The sequence below is a fragment of the Heterocephalus glaber genome, unplaced genomic scaffold (genome assembly GCF_053883595.1).
Source record: "Heterocephalus glaber isolate CG9 unplaced genomic scaffold, H.glaber_assembly_v1.0 deba00000281, whole genome shotgun sequence".
Lineage (NCBI taxonomy): Eukaryota > Metazoa > Chordata > Mammalia > Rodentia > Bathyergidae > Heterocephalus > Heterocephalus glaber.
In genome coordinates, this window is record NW_028258139.1 from 8,716,937 (window position 1) to 8,733,332 (window position 16,396).

General features: G+C 36.6%; 1 protein-coding gene and 1 pseudogene across 26 annotated transcripts in view; both read left to right on the top strand.

Moving 5' to 3' along the window:
- Positions 1-16,396, top strand: part of Wnk1 (WNK lysine deficient protein kinase 1) — a 135,276-nt gene that overhangs the window by 1,408 nt on the left and 117,472 nt on the right. The gene's annotated exons all lie outside the window — the stretch shown is intronic.
- Positions 3-15,219, top strand: LOC147830210 (mitochondrial inner membrane protease subunit 1 pseudogene; annotated as a pseudogene). The gene has a single exon (XR_015440817.1). The product of XR_015440817.1 is annotated as a mitochondrial inner membrane protease subunit 1 pseudogene (transcript).

A 16,396-nucleotide genomic window follows, 5' to 3' on the forward strand; every position in this document is an offset into this window, starting at 1 on the left:
AAGCCCCACCCACTTTCTTTTCTGGTCGTTTGGATCCCGAATTTGGCTCGGTTAGGTCAGTTTATCGAGCTTACCCTCACACATAATTCTCAAACTGTTTGAGTCGGAGAAGTGGCCAATTTTGGAGAGAGGTTGGAATTGAGAGAATGTGGAGCGTGTACTTAGGTGTTTGGAAAAGATAAAAATTGCTGGTATCCAAAGGATTTGCTGCTAGGTAGTGGATGAAAGTCATCTTAGTACAAACATATGGTCTCTTGTTACTGATTTAGTGTCTGGCAGGAAACTTGGAATTAGTCGGGAAGTTTCTGAGGAAAGTACAGAGTCTCCTTGCCCTGTGCTTTTCAGTCTCATCAGCGCCTCTGTAGTGACAAACTCTCTGTGTTAGAAGCCTGTTTCCGTCCATGAAGTCAGGCTGTTCTTTTAAAATAACAATTTTGGGTACATCTACTTGATGGCTGCACAGATATTTAGTATAGTAAATATAAAAAAGACTCTTCTCTGCCCCCTTTGCCTGGGGACTAGTAAGGTACGGTACGTGTTTGCTGTTGTTCTGCTTAATGCTGCTTAACCCATATGGTAACTACCAGTGATCAGACTTTCTTCGTTAAAACAAATGTCTTCACCCCATTCACTCTACAGTGAATAGTACAAGAGCCCATGCAAAATTATTGTAAGCGCTTTGAGAATTACAATGTTACCATCATTGTAGTCTTATCATCTTGTAGTTCTTTTGTTTTCGTGGTGTTGAGGATTAAACCGAGGGGCACTCTACCGCTGAACTACAACCCAAACCGTTTTTTAAATTTTGAGGTAAGATTTGGTTAAATGCCCAGGTTGGCCTCAAACTTTCGATCCTCCTTCCTGAGCCCCTGAGAAGCAGGGATTGCAGGTGTGCGCCACCATGCCTGCCTTGTAAAAGATTTTTAAACTAAACCTTACCAAGAGTCCAAAGGAGTCACAGTGCTTTCTCTTTTAGATGGATTAGGGAGGTTTTCATGTTATAAATAATGGCATGTCATTCTGTTGGATAAATATAGTCTATGTTTAAAAGCTTAAGTTTGGACTACTTGTTGCTGGACCTCCTTTGCAGCTTGCTTGACTTGCCTCACCAGGAAGTGAACATTTGTTGCTGGAAGCAGAATTTCACTGAAGGAAAAATATCAGCTATGTTATACATGAAAAATGCCATTATCAATACTCTTCTTGATAAGAAAATGGACCAAGCTAAATAGGATAGGAAATTAGGTGAATGATCTTGAATCTTACTTTATCCATGACTAATATGTGGGACACAACCCTTTGAATGCCAGCTTCCAGATAACCAAGGCCATATCAGATGTAAAAGGAAGTTAACATAGCATGTGGAAGTAAACTTAAATGCCAACAAGTTCTTTGGAACATAATTTCTTATGTTCTGTACTTCATATGGAACTTGTAAGGCAACGTGAAGTATAAACTACTCATTTTATAGTGGTTTTAAGTTTAGAGTGGCTTAGTGTTAGAAAGGTGACTTTGTTTTTTAATTGTCAAACCGTAACTACTTCTATTGGTAAGCTGTACTTAAAAAGTCATACTCAGACCAAAATATCTGATTTTTTTGGGTGTACAGGTGAAAATTTACAGGCAAACACATTTTTTAAAGTACCAAGTTTGCCTGTTGAAGTCTTTTTTGTTAAAGTTTCAATAGGTGCTTCTTAATTATTTTTTTCTTATTTTTTTTAACATTGGACCCAATTAAGTGTTGAGCATTTTATGGATTAATTTTGTTTCAATTATTTCACTTTTTATCCTTCTCAGAATGTGATTTGTGTTTTTTCCTTTTATCGCCTGGAATTTTCTGATGGCTTATTATGAAACCGGTAATACAGTGCAGAAAACTCAATTTGTCACAATAAAAACTTTGTCTAAGCGTCTCAGCTTTTCTTAGAACTCTGTCTAGGCATGAGCATGAACAACTAAGGAAAACCTTACATCACTTGTAAGCCAGCTCAAGATTTGGCTGCAGAACCAAATGAATCCTAGTTTACTGAGTGGTACTCTGGCATAGAAACTTGCCTGTCATCTGTCCATGCTTCTACAATTTTTCATTTTGGTTTTAAAAAGAGCGATTGTCCTTTCCCGGGGATTGGCTAGTATTTTTGTTTTTTGGCCAGGATGTTTGGAGTAGATACCTAATAAAATACCGGTAGGTCAGTTTTTGAACTTTTGTCTTCAGATATAAATTAAAGGACAAGCCGGAGCATTACTAAAGCATTGAGAAGAAAAGAAAACCTTTTCGCTAAATGTATACTTTTAATAAACATATTTTTCTGTAGCATGACAGTAGAAATATTGTGTTCAGTTGTATAGTTAAAAATTTTAGTTTATTAAAACTGGAAAAAAATCTCAAGCCATCCTGACTACTGACTTGTTTGATAAATGAGGAACCTGAAATTAAGTAACTTGTTTAGATTGATGAAGACCAAAAATTAAACTGGTTAGGATCTAATAATAACTTGGAGGGTGAGTTGGTAATCCATTAGATGGTTAATTACTAATTTAAATGAAGCAGTGCTATTTTGGTGTGGAAGTACCTGTCAGATTTCTGGAGAAACCTAGTCTGTAATGGCACCTTTAAAGTCTCTAAGGATAGCACATTTCAGGCCTCTATTTTGGGTACTGATTTTATCACTTCAGATCCAGTTATAAATAGACTGGGGAATGAGTGAGAGTGGTAGACACAAACAGCTTCTTTCTATTTGTTCTTTGGGACAGGATCTCTCTGTAGTTTGGGCCGCCCTTGAACTCACTATGTAGTCTAAACTGGCCTGAAACAGCAATCCTCCTGCCTCAGCCTGCCAAGTGCTGGGATTATAGGCGTGCTACCATGCCCAGCTCAAATCAAACTACTTTCTGTAAGGTTTATTTTAAGTCACAGTATACATAGCAATCTAGTAAAACAATCATCAGTTAATAACTAATACTAGGTAATACTTTTTTTTTTGTACCGGGGATCAAACTCAGATCCTTGCACTTGCGAGGCAGGTGAAACTAGGTAGTACTTTGATACCAGGGTCTTCAGTAATAATTGAGATGCTTTTAAGTAAGACACTGATTTCTTTCAGTGATTTGTTAGACAAGTATTGTGCCTAGTACTCAGTTGCTTTGGTCAGAAAATATTATTGCTGGGCTCTGCCTTTAGAGTTTACAGGGATCTTGTTTTTTAAGAAACATAGCACTATTTTCTTTTAAAAAAATTTATATACAGCTTTAGTAATGATTTATTTACTTTAAATACATCCTCTCCAGGCGGCTGCTAAAGTGAGAATTCATTAGTTGAATTACATACTGATGAGATTGTTTCCAGATATACGTGAAAGGGGGGAGCAAACCCTAATTTTCCAATCTATTCAGTGCTTCTGTCTCTCGCTTTTACTAAGTTTAAGCTTGTGTCTCTTGAATAAATGGTATTAATGTTTCATGAAGAGTTTAGCAGGGCTACAGAAATGGGATGTGGTTCTGAGACTCAGAAACTATAATTTCTTTGCTATAGTTTTTAAAATAACTCATTGAACTGAATCTCCCCATTTGAGTATTAAGGATTTCCCCCTTTACTTTTTATGTTTGTGCTATGTTCCTTATTTTTTAGGATAAGAATTATTAACTATCTATATTAACTTTCAGCCCCAGGAACTAGATTTTAGTGAGTAGCCTTTGGAGTTTGTTTTTAAATTCTTAGAGTCATTAATTAGGAATATAGGCATACCTTTGCCTTTTACATCAGGGGTAGCCACTTTGTAAATTAAGGAATGATTGGTAATTTGTTCAAAATAATTTTTTGTCCTTTTAAACAGGATAGAATGCAATAGGAGACAAGATGATTTTGTTTAGATAAGATTGTATTTAAAATATATGTAGATTTGTTGCTGTAGGAAAGACCTTGTACAGGAATTGAAAATTACATTTCATTTCTGTTCTTTTTCTTTTTGTGCTGCAGTACAGGGGATTGAATCCAGGACCTTCACACTAAGCTACATCTCTATCCCTCTTTAAATTTTGAGGAAGGATCTCCCTAAGTCTCTAACCTTCCCAAACTGGGCTTGAACTCGTGATCCTCTTGTCTCAGCCTCCCAGAGTGCTGTAATATAGCTGTGTGCCCCCATCCCCAGTTTAGGTTGAATACTTTAAAATTATGTCATTTCTTACTTAGGAGTTTAAATGTTTTCATTTTTTTCTTATTTACCTTTTTTTCTGACTCAAAGTAATACAGTTGTTCCTAGTCTAACAACTTGGAATGAGAGATTGTTTTGTATAAAATAAATTGGGAATATAATACTTCCTGGTGACTGAGTTATTTTTTGACATTAAAATTCAAGTGCAGGAATCTGGTCACTTGAAATTTATTCTAGTTTATCCCTGTGGAAACAGTCAACTAAAACTGGGCTCTCATTATCATAAATCACCCTATACTTGTTACTTAGGTTTTCTAGTAGCTTTTAATTTTTAAAAATAAAACCATAAAAGCAAGAGTAGTTATGTTCAAATTATAATTTCTGAAAATGCTAATGTATGTGAACTAATTCAGATATTATAATTAGTAGGTCTTTACTATACCAGTACTTTAAATTACATTGACAGTGTTGAGGGGGCTAATATTTTAACCAGCTCCCTCTTTTTTTTTTTTTGGTACCCGGGATTGAACTCGGGTCCTTGCGCTTGCAAGGCAGATGATGGAACCACTGAGCTAAATGCCCAGCCCTAAATTACATTGACATATTTTCATTACCTTGCATTTTATTTGAGGTCTTACTGTTTGTTTTAGCATAGAACAGATCTGGTTATTGGGAATAAGTGAGACTTAGTGTGACCTCAGTTTAGGTTTGAAGAGGTCACTTTTCTCCAGTATAACATAGTGGATAAGGTACAGGACTAGGTATGGCTCTGTGATGGAGTGCTTGCCTAAGATGAGCAAGTCCCTGGATTCAGTCTCCAGCACCCCACTCTCTGAAACAAACAAACAAGCAAAACTATACTGCCTAGATACAAATCCTGTCTATTTTACACGATTATGTCAACTTGAGGCAAGCTCTGTACTACAATTTCCTATTTGTAAAATGGGTGTAACATGTACATGTTTTGTACAGTTGTTTTGATTGAATGAATTAACATGTTCTAGCTGGTTTGAACCACTGGTGGTACATGCATGACTGTCCCATCTGGCAGTTTTATCAGTCTTTTTACTAATAAAATTGATAGAAAGCTACCCATTGGGATAGTCATGGATGTATCACCAGTGATTCAAGCCACCAGAGAGCAAGACATACAAATTACGGCCCTCTCGTGAATGTGTTAATATATGTAAAATACATAGGACAAGGCCTGACATATAAGTAGTTTTAACTGTGATGATGCAGCATCTTTCCTTTTTTTCACATTCTTGCTTCTGTTGACTCTTTATTATTTAAATATTTAAAATTTTTATTAGTACATGTTTGCGGTACATAATGATTATATTCACTGTGGGAAGTTGGTGCATATAAATACATAACATACCTTAATTCTTTTTTTGTTCCCTTCCCCTCTGCTTCCCCACCACCTCTTGGTCCTCTTTCCATTTGTAAAAGATCTGTCTCCCTGTTTCCTATCATCTTATCTTTTATTTTGCTCTTTAATTTATTTGTACTTTGGGTTTGTTATATAAAAGAAACTATGCAGCATTTAAGCTTATGTGTCTGATTTCACTTAATACGGTCTCAAGGTACATCCATTTTCCTACAAGTGACTCAAATTTATTCTTGTTTATGGGAGAGTAGTACTCCATCATGTATGAGTACCGCCTTTTTTTTTATCCTTTCGTCTGTTGATAGGTATATAACCTGATGGGTGTATAATAGATTTAGCTGTTATGAGCTGTGCTGTTATAAACATGGATATACACATATCTTATAGTGTCTTTAACTCATTCAGGAAGATATCTAGAAGGGAAATAGGTTAAAAAGGTAGGTTTAGTTTTTGCCTAATCTCCATATTGATTACCATAATAGTTAACTAGTTTACATTCCCACCAACAATGTAGAAGAGTTCCTCCCTTCACCCCCAACCTCAGTAGCGTTTATTACTTGATTTTTTAATGATAGCTGTTCTTTCTAGAGTAAGATGGAATCTCAGTGTTGTTTAAATCTCTTTCTTTTTTTTCCTTTTTTTTTTTTTTTGGTTTTTGGTTTTTGAGACAGTCTATGCTATTGTAGCCCAGGTTGGCCTTGAACTTGTGACAAAACTCCTGCCTCAATGCTGAGATTACAGGCCTACGCCACCATCCCGGATAAATTTGCATTTCTCTAATGGCCAGAGGTGTTGAACATTTTTTCTTGTGTTTATTGGCCAAGGAACTTAATTTGTAGTGCTGTTTTGGTAGCAACACTTGTTAACTGATTGAAGATCCACTAAAATAGTCTGTGAAGGTACTTTGAAAAATGTAAAATGTTTTACACAATGTAACAAAAGGTACTTTTTTTTAAGTTTTAAAACTTTTTGCTGGGCTGGGGATTTAGCTCAGTGGTTCTGCCTCCTGCCTCGAAAGCAGAAGGTCCTGAGTTCGATCCCTGGTACAAAAAAAAAACAACAAAAACTTTTTGCTGTGCTGGGGATGGAAGCTAGAAAAAGACTGTATCATTGAGCTACACCCCTTGTCTGCAAAAGGTACTTTAAATAGTCAGTTTGAAGTATAGAAATTGTCACTTGTTATACATTGTTATATAATGCCAGAGATGGTGACACACTTGGGAGGCTGAGGCAGGAGGATCACCTCCAGTTTGAGGCCATCCTGGACTACATAGCCAGATCCTGAATCAAGAAAAAAAACCTCAAATTATTATATAAGTATTTTAAACTTTTTAGTTAAAATTTGGGTTTTAGGAGGTTTTGGCTTTGTCTTTTTTTTTGAGACAGGGGTTCAGGCTGACTTTGAACTCACTATGTAGACCAGCCTCCAGCCTCAGCCTCCCGAGTGCTGAGATTATAGATGTGCACTACCACATCTAGCCTACTTTGTCAATTTGGGATCTTACTAAGTCTAAAAGAAAAGTTCCCCTTTTCAGACTGAAAAGAAATTATTGGAAGCCCTTAATAATATATTCACTTGGAAGAACAGTATATCTTTGACAGGTGACAGACTTAAATTTTGTGTGGTTTAAAAAATGTTTGGTTATCTATACTTTCTATGTGAGAGGAATATTGTCAGTACTGTACTGTAATCTGCTTGGTTTATGGTTGACTTTAATTTTTTTTTAAGGCATGCAATATAATGACATTCATCCTTTGAAAGTTGACTTTATTGATGATATAATCTTTCTGTACTAATTTATATCAGTTTAGATTTTTTAGTTGGGCTTTCATAAAGAGTTTACTTTTTAGTGTTATGATTTAAATCTTGCCCTTCCAAAATTGTCATATTAAGTAAGCGATGCTAAATGAATATGCCTAATGATTTTTAGAGGTTTTTAATTTTTGTTTTGTTTGTTTGGAGTCAGGGTCTTGCTGTATAGTACAGGTTGGCCTGGAACTTGTGAATGAGCTTGTGTTAATGAGACAAAGACTAATGTGTAAATCAAACAGTGGGAAATGAAACTCATTAGTGAATCAACTCACTGATGTGCACATTTTCTGTTAGCAGATTAACAGATTGGTTATAACAAATTTGCAGTGGATTTAAGGAGTAACTGAGGAAGATCGGGAATTAGTAAGTACTCCATTTCATTTGGCAAGGTTGTATGGTGAGGATCAAGGAAAATTGGATAAGTAGAAGAACAATCAAGAATAAGATGGATTGATGAACAAGGAAAAGGTAAGGTCTAAAAGGTGAAGCATTGAAGCATAGTATTTTATCAGCTTTCTCATAGTATCTATCATAAAAATCTGTTCTAAGCCAGTTTTTTTTTTTTGTACCGGGGATCGAACTGTGTTCCTTGTGCTTGCGCAGCAGGTGGCGAAGCCACTGAGCTACATCCTGGCCCTCTAAGCCAATTATTATTGTAGCTTTGGTTATATGTGGACAGTGAAGCAATCCAAATACATTTTTGTGTTTTATAATGTTTACTCATGAGGTTCCAGAATCTTCACTTAAAACATTTGGTGTAAGATGCTGATTCTTGGCGGGCCTGGTGGCGCATACCTGTGATCCCAGCACTGAGGCTGAGGCAGGAAGATCACCATGAGTTCGAGGCCACCTTGGACTACATAGTGAGTTCAAGAGTGGCCTGAACTACATCATGAGACCCTGTCTCAGAAAAAAAAAAATGCTGATTCTTAAACAGCTTGTTTCTCTGCTGTTCTCTCTGTCATTCATTCTATTTTGCATAATAGTATGGTGATATTTTATAAACTTTCTCTCTTTGAAAGGGCCATCTTTGCGTGTCACTTGAGACAGCAAGATTCTACCTAAAGTTCCATTTCATGGAAAGTTCTGAATTTTTTCTAGGATATGGTCAACATAGACTTAAAAAAAAGAAGAGAAAGCCTAAATACTACATTTACATGCAGGGCTTTATTCAATCCCTGTATGTAAGTAGTGTTTGGAAAGTGTTCCTTTGTAATCTGGAAAGGCATTTGTAATTTTTGTTTATTTGTTTGTTTGTTTTTTTGAAACAGGGTTTCGCTATGTAATTCAGGCTGGCCTTGAACTCACTATGTAGCCCAGGCAGGCCTGGAACTCATGGTGATCTTCCTGCCTCAGTCTCCTGAGTGCTGGGATTACAGGCATGCGCCACCATGCCCGGTAGCATTTATAATTATTAATAGTTACTTACCTGTCAGCCCTTTTTTTGTGACATGCTTTGCCTGCATTACATATTTGTAAACAGTACAAGGCAGATCCTCTTACGTCGATTCTCACTGTGCAGTCCAAGCTGGCCTCAGACTTGACATCTTCTGCCTGAGCCTCCCAAGTGCTATGATTATAGACTTAGGCTACCATACCCAGCTAAGATAGATACAATATTTTCTTAATTTTATATTTGAGGAAACTAACTCAGGTTTAATAATTTGTTTAAGGTTACATGGTATATATCTGAGTTCTTCCACTATTCAGTACTTTTCTATTTAAACCAGAAAGAAAAGAGTTTTAAGTTCTAGTGAAATTCTCTCTTGCACCATTTAGCAGTTATAATTTAGGGTATACCATCTTAGACCTTTCAGACTTTTTCTTGAAATAGATCTCCACTTAAATGGCCTCTTAGGCAATGTTCATATATAAATTCTATGAGGAGGGAGATTTTTTTTTTTTTTTTTTGGAAACAGGGTCTTGCTATGTAATCTGGGCTGGCCTTGAACTCACTGTGTAGCCAGGTTTGGCCTTGAACTCCTGGTGATCTTCCTGCCTCAGCCTCCCAAGTACTTAGATTGCAAGTATGTGCCCCTGCACCCAGCTTATAATAGGTCTGCTAACTTAGTGTGCTCAGAGATTTTTTTTTTTTAATTTATTTTTTTAGTACCAGGAATTGAACTCAGAACCTTGTGCTTGTGAGGCAGGTGCGATGCTGCTACGCTAACTCCCTGGCCCTTCAGAGTTTTTTAGATGTTAGGTTCTAGATGATACTGGTTATCTCAGAGAATGTTATTTCTGTTTTATTATTGTTGTGGGATTTCTGTTCTCTTTTCTTTTCCTTTCCTTTCTTTTCCTTTTCCTTTTCCTTTTCCTTTTCCTTTCCTTGACAGACTCACATGTAGCTGAGGCTGGGCTTGAATTTGTGGCAGTCCTACTGCCTCAGCCTCCCAGGAGCTGGGATAACAGGCTTGCGCCATTACCCCTGGCATTTTTTTTTTGTATTGGGAATTGAACACAGGGCCTTCTCGGTAAGCTACATCTCCATCATCTTTTTACTTTTTATTTTGAGATAGGTTTTCACTTAATAGTTAAGTTGCCTAGACTGGGTTCAAATTTATGATTTTCCTGCTTCAGCCTCTAGAGTGCTGGGGTTATAGGCATGTGCCACTATGCCCGGCTTGTTTTTCTTTTCTTTTTTGAAATCTCATTACCTTTTTTTTTTCTCTTTGCTGCCTACTTTGACATGTAATTTATGCTGTTGAGAAGGTTTTGTTTGTATGATTTCCAAGTGGAATCTCCTTTATTTCAGTAAGTTTTGAAGTTCTCTGGAATGTTTAAGTTGTTCAGTATTGTTATGGGAATAAAATATCCCCTTATCTCTAGTAAGATTTCTGGTGTGTGTGCCGAGGTAAGGTTTCTATATAACTAAAGTTGCAAGATTCTGTATTAACAATTTATTAAAACTCTTAAAATGTGTCATTTCCTTGCTCTTATAAATAGAGGATCTAAATCTCTTCAGAGAACAACTTAAGTACGAGTTATATTAAATACGAATACACTTAGGAGCTGCTTGAGCAATGGGCATCGTACCTATGTATGTATACTCCTGAACAGTGAAGTTTTTGGAAAAATTATTATTGGCTCAACTTCTTATAGTCCAGTCTTGTGTGTCAGTGGTCACTGCTTGCTGCTATTGGTCCATTTGTATCAGTCTCCTTGTCTGATCTTCTCTGCATTGGGCAACTAAATTGCTAGTGTTAGAGTTGTTTGGAATGCAAATTACCCCTCTTCTTCCCCGGTTGGGGATTGAATTTAGGGCCTTCTGTAAGCTAGGTTAGTGCTTTAGCACAGAGTTACATCCACAGCTCTCTTTACTGTATTTTGGTACATGTTCTTGCTAAGTTTCCCAAGCTGGCCCCTAACTTGTAGTCTCTCAGCCTTCTAAGTAGCTGAGATTACAAATTTGGGACACCACACTCAGCTGGTTTTAATGTTTTAAAGGAGACTAGGTATGAGTAAAATTTATTAGCTTTAGCATGTTGTAATTGTGCTGGTCAGGTCATCTTTCTTAGCATTCTGTGTTTGGTTGTTTCTACTAAGTGATATTTGAATAAGTTAGGTATTAATGTGATATTCTGGGATTTGGGGACCTACTTTGATTTAAACAAAAATATTTTTAATATAGACATGACTACTTTTTTGTTGATAGCTAGCATTGGATTTGAAAGATTTTAGAATGTTGGTTAAAGTTTTTTAACCCCCTGAGATAACTCTTTTAAAGGTTACTCATGTTTATAACTAATTTTGGGGGGAGGGGTACCGGGGATTGTACTCAGGACCTTGCTGTTGCGAGTCAGTATCCCCACCCCAGGGTTTGGGATTTCAATTTTGAGAATAATGTAGGTACTGCCTACATGATACTTCACCAGTGAATAATATCAGCTGATATTTATTATTTGCTTGTTTACTCACTAGGTCAGACTTAAAGAGTATAGCATCCAATAGGTATCTGGATTCTTGGGTTCTTTATATCAAAGTGGTTCTTTGAGGTCAGACAGTCCCATCCCCCTTATTTTAGGTGACATTTTGTGTACTTGGATACACAAAATGTCACCTAAAATAAGGTAGATTTCTCAAATCATTCCTCTTGTGGCAGAGTAGATATGTCAGTAGGGGCTTTTTTGGCTTTGCCATACATACCAATCAACCTTTAATTCCCAAGTCTTGATTTAGATGTTAATTCTCCTATCTTTGAAGATGAGTTGCCTTATTGTGTTTATTTCCAGAGCAGGAGAAACATTTCACCTATGGATATCTTGTAGATCATTTAAGTCTATAAGGGAATTTCTGATACATTAAACTTAAAAGGAAGGCTTTGGTAGTCTTAGTTTTCCAGAAAACTTTTGGGCCTTTGGTTGAATACTTCTACATACCTACTCATAGCTCTGTAGTATTTAGTATTATTGGTAGAGACAGCTTTTATCAAGTCAAAAATAGAGCCTGCTGCACCCTTTCTCCAGGGTCTGTTTGCTTTAGTTAAGTGACTGGGAAGGACTGTATGTGTGATTCTCCACAGAATAAAGGAAATACTCCCATGTACCTTGATTTTTTGTTTAATTTTTAACCTGGATAGAAAAGCCACCAGCACTTTTTTTGGGTGGAGGCTAGCTCTTTTTTTTACTTTTAGACGGGGCCTTACTAGGTGACTAAGTTGCCCAAGCTGAGTCCTACTCACTGCTCCTCCTGCCTCAGTCTCCCAGAGTCCAGGATTACAGGTATGGACTACCACCAGCAATTTTTAAATGGTAGACTGTTTAGCTACTATATAGAGCTGCTAGTTCAGATTTTACTTTTGGTGGACAAATTGTTTGTGTTGCATTATGCCAGTTTCTTTCTTTTCTTTTTGACACAGAGTCTCACTGTGTATTCCAGGGTTTCCTTAAACTCATTATAGTCTAGGCTGGCCTGGAACTTGTAAAGATCCACTAGCCTCCTGAGTTCTAGGATTATAGTCCTGAGCCATGATGCCTGGCTCTGTACCAATTTCTTTATGTCTCCATAGATTTCTTCACATGTGGGGGCATGTTGATAATTGCTGGTGATCAAGCATAGTTTGATTTCATTGTTACATAATCTTTCACAAATCTTTACTAAATATGTATTTGGTATGAATACCTTATGCAGTATGTAAGGACAGAGGAGTCCTGTGGGGTGCAGGAGTCCTAAAGCCATGGATTACCCACATATGATTTAGATGTGATTTAGATTTTTTTTTTCCTGGAAGCCCTGCAGCTATCCTAAAAATTAAATGTGTTGTGGAACAGACCTGTGGCCGATGGTGGTAGAGTCTACATAGGACTATGCCCTGTGGTCTTCTGGGAAAAACCTGTTGACTGCTTGGCTATACTCTTCAGTATGGCTGTATAGTCCATTGTGTCTTTGAATACTTTGGTGGTGTTGCGATGTATTCTGGATCATCAGTGGAGCCTACTGTTCAAAATTGAGATACTATCTTTGCTGAAAATCTTAGCTGACATTTTTATGGTATCCAGAGGTGCCAATGGATCATGTTAGAAGGTGATAATCTACAAAATTCTAGATTCCAGATGTATGGACCTATTCATATGGACTAATAAGAGGACACATATTCTTTAAGATTTGGCCTCTGAATGACTTTGGATTTCTGTGAGACAGCCCAAATAGCCAATGGTTTTCTGATGACTAACAAGCATTTGTTCTTCTGACCTGCCTGATTACTGTCTCCTGTTCAAGTGAATTTATTACTGCAGTTGAAATCATGTACTTACCAATGAACTATCTGCTGTTAAAAAAAGGAATACTTTATTCATTTAATTTTTTTTTTTTAGTCCTGGAGTTGAACTCAGGACCTTGTGTACACTTTCCAGGCAGGCACGCCATTTAATGTTTTAAACATTGGCTGTTCTTTTTCATGAGTAAAGCAGACTTCCTAAGCAGCACCAATACTTAGCTAAATATTACATGATACACTTTTTTTCCTTATCATTCGGTGATGGATATAGTAATACTTTAAAAAAAAACCCAAATTTAAAAAAACACTTTTATATGAAATACTTCCAAATAGGATAGTTGCCCCAGATTTTCTAGAAACTGCCTTGTATGTCCTTGTTATTAACCTGTCTATACTTTTTTGATGACATCCTTACTTTCTGCATAGGATGTTCTAGATTTATTTTATTATCACCACAGCCCTACACTAGCCATTTCTTCTGAAGTCCTGGTTTCTTTTAGTGAAGAATGATACTCAGAAAACCAGATCTGGGTAATGCTAGGTATACTCATGGTTATAGTGGGAGACATTTGCTTTTTCTAGATTCTTTTCAATGAAGAATTAGTTGTCTTACTCTTTGTGCTGCTGTAACAGAGTATAGATTGGGTAATCATAGAACAGACATTTACTTCCTCACAGCTCTGGAGACTGGGAAGTTCAAGATCAAGATGCAGATGAAGTGAGTTTTCTGGCTGTGTCCTCATATGGTGTAAGCAGGAGGGCAAGAGAGCAAAGCCACTCTCAAAAGCACTGTTAAAGCACCATTAATTCATTCCTGAGGGTGAAACTTTACCTCTCATTACTCTGCATTGGGGATCAGATTTCCAGCACATGAATTTTGGGGGACATATTCAGACCATAACACTTAGAAAATAAAAATATTCATGTGTGGGCCTGGGGATTTAGCTCATTGCTTCTGCCGCCTGCCTCGCAAGCGCAAGGACCCGAGTTTGATCCTCAGTACCAAAAAAAAAAATTCATGTGTGTTTGTACCTCTATGTGTCTATGTACTTATATTTGTATTATTGGAAGGCGTGAGTTCACATTGATATCTGCAGTTCTGTTTCAATGTAGAGTTCATTCAAGCTTTCCCTTTTTCCATATATATATCTTTAAGAAACTTGATTCCTATATTCTAAATATGTGTACTAATATGTACAATACCCCTCTAAGCAATATCTTAACTCCTCTGGACTGATGTCTACTCCCTCAGGCACCCTACTTATGTGCTTTCTACTATAGCAGGACTGCCATACCTCTTGCTCTAATAGCTTCTTGTCTGGCAGCAGTAGTCTTAAAATTAATTCTCTGTCCTTTTACATTTTATTTTTATTTTGTGAGACGGGGGTCTCACATTGTAGTGCAGGCTGGTCTTGAGCTCACTATGTAGTCCAGGCTGGCCTCAGATTCACCTTGATCCTCCTGCCTCAGCCTCCAGAGTGTTGAGATTACAGGTGCATGCCACCATGCGGGGCTCCTTTTACATTATTTTTGCTGCTGTATTTGGGGATATGATACAGCTTTTTAATCTCAGAGGAAAACATATGAACTTCCATGTATTTATTATTTTGTGATTGCAGGACTAAGATTTCAATAGTGGAGAAAAGTTTTTCCTTACCCTCATCCAAAATCATTCCTTGTAAACACAGATAACTGCTATGAGTCTATCATATTTCAGTATTTTTCTGTTTTAATATTTTTAACTTTCTCCATTGTGTATGTCGTACCCTATTCATGCTGAGTGCCACCTTTAGAAGAAATTTCCATACTAGGGCCAAATGATTCTAGAGTTAGTTTGTGAATTTACAGTGTGTAGTATAGTATTTGGACCTGTGCAGTTCATTCTGATGTCTAATATCCACATGTGGTTATTGAGGGCTTGAAATGTGGCAAAAATTGGCTAAGGAACTAAACTTTAATTTTAATTAATTAATGTTAAAAAACTGACACTTGATTTAATTATTATAAAACTTAAGCTTAGAGTGAGTTAGTGGCTTTTGTGAATCTACTTTATCAATTGTAAATTACATGAAGCCTAAATATAGTTCAAAAAAAATTTTTTTCCCCTCACTACTAAGGATTGAACCCAGGGCCTTCACGCTAAGCTAAATCTCCAGCTCTTTTAACATTTTTTTTATTTTAAGACAAAGTCTCCCCAGGTCGCTAAGTTGCCCAGGCTGAGTTCACCCTTGACCTTAGCCAAAAGGGTGAGAAGCGATGCCCAGGCTATTTAAATTTACCATCCTCAAGGCTCACCTCCCAAGAGTGCTGGGATTACAGGCATGTATCCAGTTCAGGTAAAATATTCTGATGAAAACAGAATATCCAAATTGTGCTGTAAGTAAAATACACACTGGATTTTTGAAAATTTTAGGGCAAAAAAGAATGTTAAAACATTTCAATTTTTAATAAATGGTTTAAAAATTGAAATGATAATGTTTGGAAATATTAGTTAAATGTTAATTTCATCAGTTTCATTTTACATTTTTAACATGGGTACTAAAATATTTAAAATTGCACTTAGTTCCATGTTATGTTTCTGTTGACTATCACTGACTGTTCTGTTAAAATGAAATGTACTGCCACCTGCCTTGCAAGCACGAGGACCCAAGTTTGATGCCCAGTACAAAAAAAAAAAAAGAAATGAAAAAAGAGTTGGAGTTACAGTAAGTTTACTACTTCCTTTTAAAAAGTATCTTAGTACCTCCCTTTTTGTGGTTTCTTTCATTAGCATGCTTTGCAAACTAATTCTTTTGCTGTTGCAAAAAAATTTGGGTTTTTAAAGTATTGTCTTTTTGTTTTGTGGTACTTTTACAACCAGATTATTATGAAAATTGGAGTCCCTGTCCTTTAAGATTTTGTCATTTACCAGCATGTATGCATCAGAAGTGATATTTCTTAGAGTTTTTTTCTTTGAGTATGGTAGTTACCAAAAAAACATATTTAGAAGTCAGTGTTTAATATGAGTAACTTGAAATATTTTATCTGTTTCAGATAAACTGTTAGTGCATGTTTTGATGTATATTGAATGTGTGAACTTGGTCCTTTAAATTCTTTAATTATTTCTGGCCCATTATAGCTCCTTAAACTTACTAAGTAATTTAGTGCTCATATTCATAACTTTTTTCCTGCCAACACTGGAGATTGAACCCAGGCTAAGCAAGCAGTTTACCACTGAACTATATCCCTTGCATTTTATGTATAAATTTTATTTTGAGATAGGGTCTTTGCTGAGTTGCCCAGGCTGATGTCAAACTTGGAGTCCTCCTGTTTCAGCCTCCCAAGTA